The following is an 18,668-nucleotide window of genomic DNA, read 5'->3' on the forward strand; positions in this document are numbered from 1 at the left end:
AAAGGCCCACCAGAGGATTTATGATGATGTTCCAGTATATCCTATACTTTGCTACTCAGTATTTATGATGGAGATGACCAGTGATGGTGGAGAGAGGGATCTGTTAGAGGTCTAGGCCTATCATATCTATGTGGGAATCCCAAGATTCCCTGACTAGGACCTTGTATGATGGGGGGGGCTGGAAGTGACCTAAAGGGCCATCATTAACGTGTGCCTGTCTCTTGCCTTTATCCAGCTTTTGTAGTCCTTACTTTATCTGACATGGCTGAACTTACAGTGAATGAGGAAAGTGAAATGGGAAGTAGGTGAGGAGAGTGTCAAGGTCTAAGCAAAAACTAATTACTTGATATCATCTTTAGGTCTTTCTACTTGCTTGCTGTGCTTATTGAGTCACTGCAAACTATAGTACACTTGTACTTTAAGGTAAAAAGCTTGCTGTCAGGAGACAGATGTGAATAGCATTCATTCCACCTCAGTGTGACCACATGGGTTCAGTGGCTGAGTTCCAGGATCCATTATCCACTCACAATGATCAGTGCAAACTACAGAGTCTCTTCCAGAAACCGAAGTGTAGCCAAGTGTTTGGCAACGATGATGTTTTCATTGGAGTGAATTCTTCAATGTGATTTGGTGTTGCTTCTGGCCTCATCATTTCTAAGTCTGGCTTTCTTACCCTCCAGAGGATTCTGCTTTCCCCCTAACTTATGGATACAGGAGCACATGTGCTCTGTCTCATGGGCTCTATATCCAGGTTCTCTAGCTTTATTAGGAAGTGTGCCATCTGAAATGGAATTAAGGAGTCCTATGAGCTAGGAAAGGTCTCACCTGAGTACTGGAGCTGAAGAGTTGACATCTCAACCTAGTGTCTCTGGACACAATTCGAAGTGAAACATGTTGAGGTGGTACTGGTTGCATTGATTTGGTTGTGATCAGAAGATCTCGAACTTTTTAACGCAAAGACCTCAGTTCTGAGTATATATATATATCCCTTCAATCTAAGCACCTAAGGTTTCAAATTAGTAACCTGATTGTATTTTAACACTGGGTTTAAATTATTAAAGCATTTCTAATAATGACTTTTGCTGAAATATGAAATCACTTACAATCTTAGACAAGGGAGACCAGAAGCAACTGATCTTATTAGTAGGTAAGACATACTAATGTTATTTATAAATAACATTAAATGACATAAATCATGGTAAGGTCTTGTTTGTTACAGTAAATCCTACCCATGGGATTTTCAAAGTAAATCAAATTCCCAAATAACTTGGCTATAATAATAACTAGCTATTGCCTTCTTAAACTCTAAGAGAGCAGGAACCTTCTGCGTCCTCTATAAAACCCATATTTCTCCCAGTCCAGGAACCTCTGGAGCTTGCTTGTTTTCTTTCATGCTTCTCTGGATCCATACAACTTCATCTTTGGATTTTTATGGATAATGGTCAGGTATAAAACCAGCCAATGTAATCTTAGGAGTATTTAAAAATTCCACTGGATGTGGGAGTGCCAGGCAGTGATGCACCTGGTTAAGTGCACATATTACTGTGCAGAAGAAACCGTGTTTGAGCCCCTGCTACCCACCTGTGGGGCGGGATGGGGGGAAGGGGACTTCACAAGCAGTGAAGTAGATCTGCAGGTGTCTCTCTCACTTTCTATTTCTCCTCCCCTCTCAATCTCTCTCTGTCCTATCAAGTAAATAGAAAGAAAAGAAAAAAAAAAAAAGGTAAAATCCCCATGGGGAATGGTGGATTCATACTGCCAGCATCCAGTCCCAGCAATAAATCTGGTGGCAGTAAGAGATAATATTCCATATTTTTTCCTAGTATTGTCCCATTTCATCAGAAATACAAGAATCACTGAATGCCAGAATCTTCTCTTTACCTATAAGATAATGAATATGAGTTAAGAAAAAAATACTTAAGAAAAACCCTAAACCTTTTCAAACATCCTTTTGTCAAGCCCATAATTTCTATTATAAACCAACCCTTTGAGGTGGGTTGACAGAAATGTCCTCCCCATTCTACCAATTTCTGAAAATCTATTTTTGTTCTTGATCATGACATAGCACTCTTGAACTAGAGTCATTTATCTGAGAAACAGTTTTTATTTCCAGCACATCGACTTTAGATTATAGAGGCCAAGTGGAATGTCTGGGCATGAGTGATAGTAAAGCTGGAAGTTTAAGTTGAAAGTTGAAACACCTGGTTCTGAGGCTGGTCAGGTTCTGGAACACGTCACTGTCCATTTCCACTGCGGAGTCCCATGGGTACTGGTGTCAACTGGAATTTGGTCCATAAAGTGTTTCCAGGCCCCCACCATTTTGCTTCCTGTCTGCATGAAGCTGGTTAGTCCAGGCACCTTGAAGACATGGAATCACACAGAACTTGTCCTTTGGGACTGACTTATTCCACTGAACCTAATGTTCTAAGGTTCATCTGCTCTGTAGCATGGGTCCAAATTTGCCTTCCTTTCATTTTAAAAACTTGTAACAGAATACACGTAAAAGAAAAGTTACCATTTCACCACTTCTAACTGTACAAATACATGAGTGTTATGTTCACTTGCTATGCAACTACCTGCACCATTTACCCACAGAACTCTTTCCATCTTGCAAAGATGCAACTGTCTTCATTAAATGCCTACTTCCCATATCCCTTCCTCCAGTTCCCATCCCCATTCCTTTTAAAAACTGAGTAATATCACATCCATTGTGTTTAGATGATACACTGAACAATTTTCTAATCCATGTACAAGTACTTATGTTACGCCTGGCTTTTGGCTATTGTGAATAAGGTAGCTCTGGACATTGGTGTACATATATCTGAATCCTTGCTTTGTCACTGGTGATATTTTTTAAATCATTCCCTCTACTCCAACTCTGCCTTTCCCTCTATAGCACCCTTTCCTGCAGAACACCTTCTTTTTGAGGGGCCGGGCAATGGTGCAGGTAGAAGTAGAGCACACAAGTTACATGTGCAAAGGCCTGGGTTTAAGCTTCCAGTCCCCACCTGCAGCAGGAAGCCTCATGAGCAGTGAAGACTACTGCAGCTCCTGCCCTCTCTATCTCTATCTCTATCTCTATCTCCCCATTCTCTCTCAACTTGTCTCTGACTCTTTCCAAAAAGGAAAAGAGAAAAAAAGGTGTAGGGGTTGCAGCAGATTCTTCCTGTAGGCACTTAACCTCAGCAATAACCCTGGTGAAGATAATTTTTTCAACTTTTTTTTTTGCCTTCATTGGCTGGGACTCAGGACCTACACTATGAATCCACTGCTTCTAGTAGTCTTTTTTCCCTCCTTTTTTACTCATCTTGACATAGAGAAAATGAGAGGGGGAGGTTAAATAGAGAGGGAGAGAGAAAGACACCTACAGACCTGATTCAGCACTCATGAAATGTCCCCTGTGAAGGTGGGGAGCAAGGACTAGAACCCAGGTCCTTGTGTGTAGTAGTATTTGCCCTGCCCATAACTAGGTGTACCACCCACACCTGGAAATATTTTTAATTAATAAATAAAGTTTATGTGTTTTTTAATAATAAAAATTTTAAATTATCTTTATTTATTAGATAGAGATAGCCAGAAATCTAGAGAATAGGAAATGAGAAAGAGGGAGAAGGAAAGAGAAATAGCAGCACTGCTTCACCACTCACAATGCTTTCCACCTGCAGGTGGGGACCGGGGGCTTGAACTTGTGTCCTTGTGCATTGTAACACGTGCGCCCAACCAGGTTCACTACCAAATAAACACAGGTTCATTTCTTCAGTCACATTTTTATTACTTCTCATATTTTTTATTTTTATTATGAGAAATAATAAAAATGTGAGAGAGAATCAGAGCATGACTCTGGCACAAGCAGTGCCAGGGATGGAACTCAGGACCTTACAATGCAAGTCCTGTACTCTACCACTGAGCTCCCTTCCCCAGCTACCTGCAGAATACCATACCCTGCATCTTCATTCTCCCTATCAGCCAAGAAGACCAGCCTGATCTTTGTGGACACATTCAGTCATCCTGGATAAAGTAAAAAAGCAAGCATACTGTCTTTTGTTGTAGACTTATTTTTTAGTCATAATAATTACTACTACAATTTCTTTTTTTTTTTTCCTCCTCCAGCGTTATTGCTGGGCTCGGTGCCTGCACCATGAATCCACCGCTCCTGGAGGCCATTTTTTTTCCCCTTTTGTTGCCCTTGTAGTAGCTTCGTTGTGGTTATTATTATTGCCCTTGTTGACGCAATTCGTTGTTGGATAGGACAGAGAGAAATGGAGAGAGGAGGGGAAGACAGAGAAGGAGAGAGAAAGATAGACACCTGCAGACCTGCTTCACCGCCTGTGAAGCGACTCCCCTGCAGGTGGGGATCCTTATTCCGGTCCCTGTGCTTTGCGCCACATGCGCTTAACCCACTGCGCCACCGCCCGACCCCCACTACTACAATTTCTTTCTGACATCACTTTACTTGGGAAACACTGGTTTATAGGCTTTTGTCGTCACAGGTCTACAGCTTCTCATCTCCAGCTGATAGTTATCAGCAGACCACACCATCTACCAACTTGTCGTCTTCCTCCTCCATAGGTCTCTGGCTCCCCATCCCTTTGTCAAGCTCCAACCCCCCCATGTCCTCCATTTAGAATTCCTAGATCTGTGCAACAGACCATAGCTAAGTAAAGGTCCCCCCATTTTCCCTCTTTGTTTCTTTTTTTAATATTTTTTTCTTTTTATTTTTTTAATTTATTTTTTATTTAAGAAAGGATAAATTAACAAAACCATAGGGTAGGAGGGGTACAACTCCACACAATTCCCACCACCCAATCTCCATATCCTATCCCATCCCCTCCCCTGATAGCTTTCCCATTCTCTATCCCTCTGGGAGCATGGACCCAGGGTCCTTGTGGGTTGCAGAAGGTAGAAGGTCTGACTTCTGTAATTGCTTCCCCACTGAACATGGGCGTTGACTGGTCGGTCCATACTCCCAGTCTGCCTCTCTCTTTCCCTAGTAGGGTGGGTCTCTGAGGAAGCAGAGCTCCAGGACACATTGGTGGGGTCTTCAGTCCAGGGAAGCCTGGCCGGCATCCTGATGGCATCAGGAACCTGGTGGCTGAAAAGAGAGTTAACATACAAAGCCAAACAAATTGTTGAGCAATCATGGACCCAAAGGTTGGAACAGTGGAGAGGAAGTGTTGGGGGGGGGGGGAGGGTTGTACTCACTGCCAACTCTAGTGTACTTCTGCTTTCAGGTATATATTTTGCACTAGTTTATGGATATGTGTGAACAAATGCTCTCTTTCACAGAACCTGGTCTCTCACAGAACCTGGGTTTTGGGACTCAGAATCTGGTCTCTCACAGAACCTAGATTTTGGGACTTCGTTAGAAAGTGAACCACCTATGAAAGGAAAGGTCTCACCCGAGTAATGAAGCTGAAGGGTTGTCATTCCATACCTGAAGTCTCTGGACACAGTCTGAGCTGAAACATGTTGAGGTGGCAATCGCTGCATTGATTAGGTTGTGATCGGCAGATGCAATATTATTTGATATGGATTGGGAGAGGCATGCGGGAAATTGGGCCCTATCCTAAGGTTTCAGGACTGGGGGAAATATAGGCTCTATAGTGGGGATGTGAGGTTCCTGCTAGGGTTTAAAAAGATAGTGGAAAGTTATTGTTATCATCACATTATTTGGTAATTGGGTTAACTTTGAAAAGTCTTTTTGTTAGGGTTTGCTGTATAGTACCCAGTATCTTGTATATAGCTGTACCACTGGTTGCTTCTGATCTACTTGGTCTAGGCTTTTGAGAGAGTCCGCATATCAAATACACAGCCTATATATTAAAAAGACTCAGTCTGGGAGTATGGACCAACCAGTCAACTCCCATGTTCAGCGGGGAAGCAATTACAGAAGCCAGACCTTCTACCTTCTGCAACCCCCAATGACCCTAGGTCCATGCTCCCAGAGGGATAGAGAATGGGAAAGCTATCAGGGGAGGGGTTGGGACATGGAGAATGGGTGGTGGGAATTGTGTGGAGTTGTACCCCTCCTACCCTATGGTTTTGTTAATTAATCCTCTCTTAAATTAAAAAAAAAAAAGACTCAGTCTGTGTTTTAAAAGCTTCGAGATCGCAGCGGGTTAAGCGCATGTGGCGCAAAGCACAAGGACCCAAAGGATCCCGGTTCAAGCCCCTGGCTCCCCACCTGCAGGGGAGTCGCTTCACAGGTGGTGAAGCAGGTCTGCAGGTGTCTGTCTTTCTCTCCTCCTCTCTGTCTTCCCCTCCCTCTCTCCACTTCTCTCTTTCCTATCTAACAACAATGACATCAACTACAACAACAATAAAAAGACAACAAAGGCAACAAAAGGAAAAATAAATAAAAATTAAAAAAAAAAAGCTTTGAGACATACAATTAATTTTCCCCCTCTCATATTAATTAAGTAGTTATTTATATGACTACACTTTACTAGGAGTGTAAATAAACACTATTCCCACCACCAAAAGACTATGTCCCATCTCACCCACCCACCTCCACCCCCCACTGGCCCAGGAAGCCACATGTCTACCCCTCACCACAGGGTTTTTACTTTGGTGCCCTATTTTTTAAAATACTTTATTTATTTATTTTCTCTTTTGTTGTCCTTGTTTTTCATTGTTGTTGTAGTTATTATTGTTATTAATGTTGTCATTGTTAGATAGGACATAGAGAAATGGAGAGATGAGGGAAAGACAGAGAGGGGGAGAGAAAGGTAGATACCTGCAGACCTGCTTCACTACCTGTGAAGCAACCCCCCTGCAGGTGGGGAGCCATTGGCTCAAACCTGGATCCTTAAGCTGGTCCTTGCACTTTGATCCACGTGCACTGTGCTACCACCCGACTCCCCCCTCTTTGTTTCTTAAGTCCCACTTATGAATGAGGTCACCTGGTGTTCATTTCTTCTCCATCTGACTTGTTTCATTTAACAAGATTTCTTCCAGTTCCAGCAAAGTTGTAACAAAAGTGAAAATTTCATCAGCTTTTATAGCTGTCGCTGAAAAATTGGGTTGTTTTCAAGTTCTGGCTATTACAAATATCCCCACAATGAACATGGGTGTACAAGGATCTCTTGGCATAAGGATTTTTATGTTCTTTGGATAAGTCCTTAAGAGATACATTTCAGGATTTTGTGGTAGGCCCATTTTTAGTATTTTGAAGACACTACAGACTGTTTTGCTTAGGAGTTGGACCCATCTGCACTCCCACCAACAGTGTAGAAGAGTTTCCCTTCCAGCCACATCGTAGACATTGTTTGTCTGTTATTTCTTCAAGTTTGTAGCCCCAAGTCTTTTGTCTGTGTGATTTCACTGCTCCTAGTGGACTCTGTCCTTTTTTCAAGATGAAGGTTGAAGAGAGACACAGAGTGAGGAGAGACACGTAGCACCATATCACTACTCATGAGGCTTCCCCTTTGCAAGGTGTTTTCAAGTGGTGGCCAGCACACCACACCCAATCAAGTCTTTGTGCATGGTAAATAAAGTGTGTTCTCTACTAGGTGACTAATCTTCTGCCCCCCCCCAGCCCCCACCTTCTGTACTTTTTAATGTAAGATCTTCTCACAGCTGGTAGATAGTATGTCATTACTGTTTTGATTTGAATTGCTCTGATGAGTAGTGACTTTGAGCATTTTTTCATATGCCTCTGGTCACCTGAATATCTTCTTTTATAAAACATCTATTCAGATCCTTTTCCCATCTTAATAATATTTTTATTGTTGCTGTTGTTGTTGTTTTTGTTGAGCTTTATATATTTTGATTATAAGCCCTTTGTTTTATGTGAATTCTCTCATTTAATCAAATGTCTTTTGTGTTTTGCTGAGCATTCCTTTACTTATGGAGAAGTTTTTCAGTTTGACACAGTCCCATTGGTTTATTGTTGTCCCATGATGTACCATTTAAATTCAAAAGAGAAAGAGCAGGGAATGCAGAACCATAAAATGAAAATTAAAACTTAGACTATTCTAAAAATATTTTATCAGTGTATTTTAATGAGAGAGATACAGATATAGACAAATAACCAGAGTGCTGCTCAGCTCTGGCTTATGGTGGTGCTGGGCATTGAACCCTGGTACCTTAGAGCCTCAGGCATGAGAGTTTTTTACATAACCACTATGTTACCTTCCCAATACAATATATATATATTTTAACCTTGTCAAATATCTAATTGGATGCTTAAATTTTCTTCTTGGAAGATTCTGGAGTGAGTGGCTTTGGAGTCATATGTAGAGGAAGGCACAGAACCTTGCAGAGATCTGAGCTGGCCTACCTGAAGGCAGGTGGCTGGCTCCTCCATCAGGGACACCTCCTCCTCCACAGGAGACAGTGAAGCCCCAAAAGTGAGAAGGAAATTTTCCTGGACAGTTAGGTAGCTGGACCTATACCCAAGCCCTGGATACTAGCCATCTTTGTCTTGGGAGAAAATGCTGCTGAGTTCTGAGGGTGCCTGCAGGTGAGAAGTTGCTTCTTCCTTTGCCCTCCACACAGCTTCTTTCTGCTCCTGAGAGGTCTATGCACGGTACCCAGGGCAAGATGGTCTTCACCCTTTCTTAAGGTGGAGGGCACAGTGAGGCAGGTGGAACCTGTGATTTCTCAGCAGTATCCTGTCTCTTCAGACTTCTCCTACCCCCACCACCTCTATCTTACTGTAAGGAACAATTCTAAGGCACAGAAGGCCTGGAGCTCTGAATAGCTGGGACATAGTCAATTTGCTTTATGTTATCACACGTTTCCCCTTACAAGTGGAGCAGAATTTATAGGTAGCCACAGGAAGTAGTGGGGTGAGGTTTTCTAGTGCACAAAGGAAGCAGCCATTTCACACTAGGAGGAGTTCTAGAAAGGTAGCCATAGCTGGGAAACTACAACTCATTGGAAAGATGGGTGAACTCAGCAGACCAATGAGAAGCTAGCTCCAGGTGTGAGAATGATCAGGGATTTAAGAGAAGAAAAAATGCATGGGTGGGCCATACCCTCCATGGCCCTCATGGGCTCTATCCCCACAATCATTCTTTGCTCCTTAGTATTCTTTCTGCATGACTTGACCCTCCCTTCTTTGCAATAATGAGGTTATATTTTGAACAATTGAGCAGAGTCACTTGTAATGCATTACAAGAAAATTTCTTGAAGGACCCTTCTCTCGGAAGAATATTGGCTTGGGGGCTGTGGGGCATTGGACCCTGGACAGTTTCCCTTGCAACACTACCTATATTTTGAGATGAACATAATCCTACCTTCCCATCTCCACATGTTCTGTCGGGACAAGTTGTTTCTTCTATGGTCAGATATTATCCCACTCCTGTGCCCAGATTTTGAATCTTCACATTCATGCATAGACTGGTATAAGGCAACACCTACAGCCTACATGAGAGCAGAGAGAGTCATGTCATGAAGTAGGGAAAACAGGGAGTGAGGTAGTTTGCTTACTGCCAGTCATGCCTTGGGTGTTCTGATTCAAGAAACCAATCCAGAAAGACTTCACTAGGAATGTGGGTCCTGAGGCACGGGTGACAGAAACACACAGCATGAGGTCCGGAGATCAACTTCTGGTGCCACACATGCCGGAGTTGCAAAAGTAATTCTCTGTGTCTCTCTCCTGTTTATCTAGCTCATGAAATAAACAAACCAAAACCAAACATACAATAAAAAAAAAATCAATCCCTTCACCTGGATGGGGAGAATGAGAGAGGAAATAAAGGGAGTTTTAGAAGCTGGGTCCCACATGGACTGGAGCTATATAACCTAGCAAGCCCGGAAAAGCTGACTGTGCACAAGTCCATTCTTACAGAGAATCCTTAAAGGCAGAAAGCAGCAGCACCAGCAATTTTAGAAACGTAAAGGGGAGATGACCGTGGTGGGGCTTGGGGTCTGTTTATGACTACTGAAATCCATGTGCCCATTTTATCCCAGGCTACATCGCTTCACTCTATTGTGGTTTCTTCAAATATATTCATTATGAAGTTGATGGGGGGTGTGGGTTGGGTAGTAGTGCAGCAGGTTAAGTGCACATGGCGCAAAGCACAAGGACCAGCTTAAGGATCCTGGTTTCAGCCCCCAGCTCCCCACCTGCAGGGGAGTCGCTTCACAGGTGGTGAAGCAGGTCTGCAGGTGTCTATATTTCTCTCCCCTTCTATGTCTTCCCCTACTCACTCCATTTCTCTCTGTCCTATCCAACAACAAACGACATCATCAACAACAATAATAACCACAACAAGGCTAGAACAACAAGGGCAACAAAAAACAAAAGGGGGTAAAAATGGCCACTAGAAGCAGTGGATTCATGGTGCAGGCACTACACAATAATAACCTGCAATAATAATAATAATAACCCAGCAATAACCCTGGAGGCAAAAAAAAAGAAAAGTTGATCGAAGCAGTGAAAATGTTACATCACGTGCTTGGTCATATGAGTCAGTTACACGCCCCTGTATTACAATTACAATTAAAATTACCGTATGTTTGAACTGTAGACCTATGTATTTGAGAAACTCCGCAACTCCTTCAATGCCAGAGCAGCCGCTCCACCATTCCTTGTGGTTGTTTGAAGTCGGGTGTGGTGTCACTAAGCCAATCAGAATGTGTTTCTCTCATATGTGATTCTACATTGCTACACATCAGAAGCATCTTTGCTCCTGTGTTTGTGGTTTCTTTTTTTTTCTTTTTTCTTTTTTAAGATTTTATTTATTGATTCATGAGAAATGATAGGAGAGAAAGAATCAGACATCACTCTGGTACATGTGCTGCCTGGCATTAAATTTAGGACCTCATGTTTGAGAGTCTAATGCCTTACCTACTGCGCCACCTCCCAGATCACTGTTAGTGATTTCTTTCTTTTTTTTTTCACTTTTTTTTTATTGGGGAATTAATGTTTTACATTCAACAGTAAGTACAATAGTTTGTACATGCATAACACTCCCCAGTTTCCCATATAACAATACAACCCCAACTAGGTCCTCTGTCATCCTTCTTGAACCTGTATTCTCCCAACCCAGCCACCCCAGAGTCTTTTACTTTAGTGTGATACATCAATTCCATTTCAAGTTTTATTTCTGTTTTCTTTTCTGATCTTGTTTTTCAACTTCTGCCTGAGAGTGAGTCCATCCCATATTCATTCTTCTGTTTCTGACTTATTTCACTCAACATGATTTTTCAAGGTCCATCCAAAATCAGCTGCAAATGGTGAAGTCATCATTTTTTACAGCAGAGTAGTATTCCATTGTGTATATACACCACAAATTGCTCAGCCACTCATCTGTTGTTGGACACCTGGGTTGCTTCCAGATTTTGGCTATTACAAACTCTGCTGCCAAGAACATATGTGTACACAGATCTTTTCGGATGGATGTGTTGGGTTCCTTAGGATATATCCCCAGGAGAGGAATTGCAGGGTCATAGGGTAGGTCCATTTCTAGCCTTCTGCGAGTTCTCCAGACTGTTCTCCACAGAGGTTGGACCAATTTACAGTCCCACCAGCAGTGAAGGAGGGTTCCTTTGACCCCACACCCTCTCCAGCATTTGCTGCTGTTACCTTTTCTGATGTGTGACATTGTCACAGGAGTGAAGTGGTATCTCACTGTTGTCTTGATTTGCATTTCTCTGACAATCAGAGACTTGGAGCATTTTTTCATGTGTTTCTCAGCCTTTTGGATCTCTTCTGTGGTGAATATTCTGTCCATGTCCTCCCCCCATTTTTGGATGGGGTTGTTTGTTGTCTTGTTGTTGAGTTTGGCAAGCTCTTTATATATGTTGGTTATTAAACTCTTGTCTGATGTGTGGCATGTAAATATCTTCTCCCATTCTGTGAGGGGGTCTCTTGGTTTGGGTAGTGGTTTCTTTTGCTGTGAAGAAGCTTTTTAATTTGATGTAGTCCCATAGGTTTATACTTGACTTAGTCTTCTTTATAATTGGATTCGTTTCACTGAAGATGTCTTTGAAATTTATGTGGAAAAGATTTCTGCCAATATTTCCATCTAAGTATCTGATAGTTTGTGGTCTAACATCTAAGTGCTTGATCCACTTGGAATTTACTTTTGTATTGGTGAAATACAGTGGTTCAGTTTCATTCTTCTGCATGTTTCAACCCATTGTTTCCAACACCATTTGTTGAAGAGACTCTGCTTTCCCCATGTAATAGTCTGGGCCCCTTTGTCAAAGATTAGATGTCCATAAGTGTGGGGCCTCATTTCTGGGCTCTCAATTCTATTCCACTGGTCAGTGTGTCTATTCATGTTCCAGTACCAAGCAGTTTTGATGACAATGGCCCTATAATACAGTTTGAGATCTGGGAGTGTGATGGCTCCGGTTCTGTTCTTTTTTTCTCAAGATTGTTTTGGCAATTCTAGGTCTTTTCTGGTTCCAGATAAACATTTGAAACATTTGTTCTATTCTCCTAAAAAAATGTGCTTGGGTTCTTGATGGGGATAGCATTAAATTTGTAGATGGCTCTGGGTAGTATATTCATTTTGATGATGTTAATTCTACGAACCCATGAACATGGAATATCTTTCCACTTCTTTGTGTCTTTTTCAACTTCATTGAGTAGTGACTCATAATTTTCAGTATACAAGTCTTTCACTTCTTTGCTTACGTTTACTCCTAGATATTTTATTGTTTTTGTTGCTATAGTTAAAGGAATTGATTTTCGGATATCAATTTCTTCTAACAGTGTTTGCATAGAGGAAATGCCACTGACTTTTGAATGTTAATTTTGTAGCCTGACACCTTACTGTATTTCCTGATGATTTCCAAAAGCTTCTTGCTGGGTTCCTTAGGTTTTTCTGTGTATACTATCATGTCATCTGCAAATAAGGAGAGTTTGACTTCTTCTCTTCCAATCTGTATCCCTTTAATTACTTGCTCCTGCCTGATTACTATGGCAAGAACTTCCAACACTATGTTGAAGAGTAATGGTGATAGTGGGCAGCCCTGTCTAGTACCTAATCTGAGTGGAAATGCTTCTAGTTTCTCACCATTGAGTATAATGTTGGCTGTCTGTTTGCTATATATAGACTCCACTATCTTCAGGAATTTTCCATCTATTCCCATTTTTTGTAGTGTTTTGATCATAAAGGGATGCTGTATTTTGTCAAAGGTTTTCTCTGCATCTATTGATACGGTGGTTTTTGGTCTTGCTTTTGTTGATGTGGTGGATCACATTGATTGATTTACATATATTAAACCAACCTTGAATGCCTGGGATAAACCCCACGTAGTCATGATGAACAATCTTTTTAATATACTGCTGAATCCAGTTGGCTAGAATTTTGTTCAATATTTTAGCCTCTATGTTCATCAGAGATATTGGTCTGTAGTTTTTTTTTTTTTTTTGGTTGTGTCCCTGTCTGCTTTTGGTATCAGAGTGATGTTAGCTTCATAGAAGCTGGCAGGGAGTATTCCAGTGTCTTCAATCTTCTGGAAGACTTTTAAAAGTAGAGGTATTAGTTCTTCTTTGAAGGTTTTGTAGAATTCATTTGTAAAACCATCTGGTCCAGGACTTTTATTTTTGGGGAGATTTTGGATAACTGTTTCAATTTCATTGGCTGTGATGGGCCTGTTCGTGTTATCCACTTCCTCTTTACTTAGTTTTGGAAGTTGGTAGGTATCTAGGAAATCGTCCATTTCTTCCAGGTTCTCTAGTTTGGTGGCATATAGTTGTTCATAGAAGCCTCGCATGATATGTTGAATTTCTGCGGTGTCTATTGTGATATCTCCTCTTCCATTTAGTATCTGATTTATTTAGGTCTTCTCCCTTTTTTGTTTTGTGAGTCTGGCTAAAGGTTTGTCGATTTTATTTACTCTTTCGAAGAACCAACATTTACTTTCATTGATCTTTTGTATGGGTTTCTTATTCTCAATGTTATTTATTTCTGCTGTAACTTTAGTGATTTCTGTCCTTCTGGTTGCTTTAGGGTTCCTTTGTTGTTCTTCTTCTAGGTCTTTAAGATGTGCGATCAGGCTGTTTATTTGTGCTTTTTCTTGTTTCCTATTGTGTGCTTGTATAGCTATGAACTTCCCTCTCAGTACTGCCTTAGCTGTGTCCCAAATATTTTGATAGCTTGTGTCTTCATTTTCATTGAATTCTCAAAACATTTTGATTTCTTCCTTTCTTTCCTCTTTGACCCAGAAGTTGTTAAGATGTGTACTGTTGAGCTTCCACATTTTGGGACTATTACTAATCTTTTGTTGATTGTTAAGTGTTAGTTTAATTCCACTGTGGTCTGAGAAGGTGCTTGGGATGATTTCAATGCTCTTGAATTTTCTGATGCTGTCTTTTTGGCCTAACATATGGTCTATACTTGAGAATGACCCATGTGGATTTGAGTAAAATGTGTATTCCAGTTTCTTGAGATGAATGACTCTGAAAATGTCCAATAGTTCTAGTTTATCTATCTCTTCATTTAGCTCCCTTATGTCTTTATTGATTTTCTGCCTGGGATGATCTGTCAAGTTGAGATAGTGGGGTGTTGAAGTCCCCTACTATGATTGTGTTACTGTTAATATATTGCTGTAGCTCTCTCAGTAGACATTTGATGTATTTAGATGGCTTCTCATTGGGTGCATAGATGTTAATAATTGTTAAGTCCTCTTGATTGACTGATCCTCTGAGCATTAAGTAGTGTCCATTCCTATCTTTTTTAATCTTATCTATTTTAAAGTCTATCATGTCAGGTATGAGAATAGCTATTCCTGCCCTTTTTTGTGGGCCATTGGCTTATATGATAGTTTTCCATCCTTTCACTTTAAGTCTGTGTTTGTCTTGTTGAGTTAGGTGGGTTTCCTGTAGACAGCATATTGTTGGGTTGTGTTTTCTGGTCCATCTTCCTACTCTGTATCTTTTAATAGGAGAATTCAGGCCATTGACATTTATTAATATCAAAGATTGAAGATATATAATGCCATTCTTGTAGAGTTTTAGAGTGATTTGATATCTGTCCTATTTATGATGGTCTGACTGTTTATAGAAGACCTTTCAGAACTTCTTTCAGGGCAGGCTTGGTGATAGTTGATTCTTTCAACTGTTGCTTGTCTGAGAAGGTTTTGATGCCTCCATCTAGTCTGAATGACAGTCTAGCAGGGTACAGTAGTCTTAGTTGAAAGCCTTTCTCATTGAGCACTCGACAGATATCTTGCCATTCTCTTCTGGCCTGTAGTGTTTGTGTGGAGAAGTCTGCTGCTAATCTTATTGGTTTTCCTCTGTAGGTGACTCTGTTTTTTTGCAGCCTTCAGGATCTTTTCTTTATCCTTATTCCTTTCCACTCTAAATGTGATGTGTCTTGGTGTCTTTAAGTCTGGGTTAATTCTGTTTGGGACCCTCTGGGCTTCTTGAATCTTTATGTCTTTGATGTTGTCTAGACTAGAGAAGTTTTCAGCTATTATGGCCTGAAGAATGCTTTATTCCTCTCCCTGTCTTTCTTCCTCTGGTAGGCCAATAATGCATATATTGTTTCTTTTGAAGTCATCCCATAGGTTTCGTTTGTTGTTTTCAGCATCTCTTAATCTCTTTTTGAGATCTCTTACTTCTTTTTTGTTGTCTCTAATTCAACCTCAGTCTTGCTAATTCTGTCTTCAGCCTCATTGATTCTATTCTCTCTGCCCTCTACTGTTTTCTGGAGTTCATCTATTTTGTTTCCCTGTTCTAATACTGTTTTAGCTTGTTCAGCTAGTTGCGTTCTTAGCTCAGCTATTTCAGCTTTCAGCTCTCTAATAACCTTGAGATAGTTAGTGTTTTCTTCCAGAGTCTCATTTGTTTTTCCTGTATTTCTGATTACAGTTCTTTCAAACTCTTTACTCACTCCTGTGATTATTTCCTTAGCTAATGTTTGGATGTTGAACTCATTATTTTGTGCTTCACCCTTTGAGGTGCTTTTTTTTTGTTGTCCTCATTTGTTTCTCCAATATTCTTGTTGGTTTACCCATTTTATATATTATGTTATGAGTTCCCTCTCTTAGTACTTTTCAAATTACTGATCACTATTTCCTAGATTGACTTGTGTCTAAATAAGGTAATTAAAGGGTTCACAGTGGTGGAAGTTAACAGTTGTTTCAGTAGTATTTTAATCCCTGAGTTGGAGCTCAGTGATTTAAAAGCCTCTTTTTTTTTTTTCTTCTCTGTAGACTATGGGAGTCTGAGGGCTTCTAACTTAATCACTGACTCCTGTCCAAGAGATAAGGCAGGGTGTGGCAGAAATAGTCCAGTGGTTATGCAAAGAGACTTTCACAGCCCCACAGCTATGCCACCGAGGTATAGGTCTTCTCCTGAATTTCCTGGTTAGATCTCTGTCCCCGGGTGTCCCTCCCTGCCGGTGCTCCAGATTTTGAGGGCAATAACAATGGAGACTCAGAGTTGCACTTGGTGAGTCTCCGGGGAGTCCTCTCCTCCCTTCAGCTGTCCCCTTGTTGGTGGGACAGACTGGAGGTGGTGTCTCAACTGATAGAGTGTCAGACTCTTACCAGCCACTTAGTCTCTCCCTAGGCTCCTCTCTGTCACCAGCCACGTATTTGCACTCACCGGTGATTTGGTGGGTTCCTGTAGTCATTCTAGTCCTATCTTGTTTCAGTCCCAGGTGGTCTCCTTTGGTATTCCTAGTTGATCCAGGAGAGAGGACAGGAGAGAAGAGGAGAGGAGAGGAGAAGAGAGGAGAGGAGAGGAGAGGAGAGGAGAGGAGAGGAGAGAAACAGATGTGCTGTTTTTGTTATTTTGATATTGTCCTTTAAGTTTCATAAGGAACAATAAAAATAAGCAATATAAATTCTACAATGGAGTTTACTCTTCTGGGATTTGTCTGATTGGCCCCAGCTAGAATATATCATCTCTTTGGTTGTCTTCATCTTCTACCTTGTTACTCTAGTAAGAAACATAACTATCATTTTTTTTTAATTTGGATAGAGACAGACAAAAGTCAATAGGGAAAGGGGTGATAGAGAGGGAGAGAGGCAGAGAGACACCTACAGCCCTGCTTCACCACTTGTGAAACTTTCCCCTGCAGGTGGGGGCCAGGGGCTCAAACCTGGGTCCTTGTGCATTGTAACATGTGTGCTCAACCAGGTGCACCACTACTTGGCCCCCAACTATCATTCTTGTGTCATTTCCAGACATTCATCTTCATACTCCCATGTATTTCTTCTTATCCAATTTGTCCTTTTTGAGCCTCTGTTACACAACTAGCTTGGTGTCCCAGGTGCTGGTGGGTCTTTGGGGTCCTAAAAAGTCCATTACTTATGGAGGCTGTGTGCTGCAATTCTTCTTTGCCCTTGACTTGGGAGCCACAGAATGTCTCCTCTTGGCTGTGATGGCCTATGACCGCTATGCTGCTGTCTGCCAACCTCTTCACTACAGTCATCATGCACCCTTAGCTCTACCAAAAGATGGTGCTGACTGCCTGGCTAGATGGTCTTGGAAGTGCCTTGCTTCTGTGTTCTCTGATTCTGAAGTTGCCAAAATGTGGGCACCAGGAGATGGGTAATTTTTTCCGTGAAACAACAGCATTTGTTCAAGATGGCTTGTATCAATTCAAAGTAATTAGGATTGTTTCCTTTGGTCTTTCTGTGTTGTTTCTTCTAGTACCTCTGTCACTCATTTTCACCTCATACGGAGTCATCACTAAGCTATCATGAGGATCAAGTTAGCAGGAAGATGTCATAGTTTGCATTTGATAGTGAATACAATAGTTTGTACATGCATAACATTTTTCTGTTTTCCACATAACAATACAACCCCCACTAGGTCTTCTGCCATCATGTTTCAGGACCTGAACTCTCCCCCTCCCCCACCCACCCCAGAGTCTTTTACTTTGGTGCAATACGCCAACTCCAGTCCAAGTTCTGCTTAGTATTTTCTCTTCTGGTCTTGTTTTTCAACGTCTGCCTGTGAATGAGATGCCATATTCATCCTTCTGTTTCTGACTTATTTCACTTAACATGATTTCTTCAAGCTCTATCCAAGATGGGCTTAAAACGGTGGTCACCATTTTTACTCTAAACATGTCCAATAGTTTTAGTTTATTTGTCTCTTCATTTAAATCCTTGGTTTCTTTATTGATTTTACTGCCTGAATGATCTGTCAAGTTGAGAGAGTGAGGTGTTGAAGTCCCCTACTATTACTGTGTTGCTGTTAATATATTGCTGTAGCTCTTTCAGTAGATGTCTGATGTATTTAGATGGCCTCTCTTTGGGTGCATAGATGTTGATAATCATTAAGTCCTCTTGATTGATTGATCCTGTGAGCACTAAGTAATGTCCACCCCTATATTTTTAAATATTATTTATTTTAAGGCCTGTTGTGTCAGATATGAGAATAGCTATTCCTGCCCCTTTACTGTGGTCCATTGGCTTATATGGTAGTTTTGCATCCCTTGACTTTGAGTTTGTGTTTGTGTAGTTAGGTGGGCTTCCTGCAGGCAATATATGGTTGGGTTATGTTTTCTGATCCATCTTCCTACTCTGTGACTTTTAATAGGTGAATTCAGGCCATTAACATTTATTGATAACATAGATTGAAGATATTTTAATGCCAATATTGTAGATTTTTAGAGTGTTCTGATATATGGCATGTTTATGGTAATGTGATTGTTTACAGGAGATATTTCAGAACTTCTTTCAGGGCAGGCTTGGTGATGTGGATTCCTTCAACTATTGCTTGTCTGAGAAAGTTTTTATGCATC

At 41.1% G+C, this 18,668-nt stretch overlaps 1 pseudogene; it reads left to right on the plus strand.

The window, feature by feature from the left end:
• Window positions 1-261: 261 nt before the first annotated feature.
• On the plus strand, window positions 262-18,385 carry LOC103127734 (olfactory receptor 2J3-like; annotated as a pseudogene).
• Window positions 18,386-18,668: the final 283 nt, after the last annotated feature.

The sequence above is a fragment of the Erinaceus europaeus genome, chromosome 4, assembly GCF_950295315.1.
Source record: "Erinaceus europaeus chromosome 4, mEriEur2.1, whole genome shotgun sequence".
NCBI classification, from domain to species: domain Eukaryota; kingdom Metazoa; phylum Chordata; class Mammalia; order Eulipotyphla; family Erinaceidae; genus Erinaceus; species Erinaceus europaeus.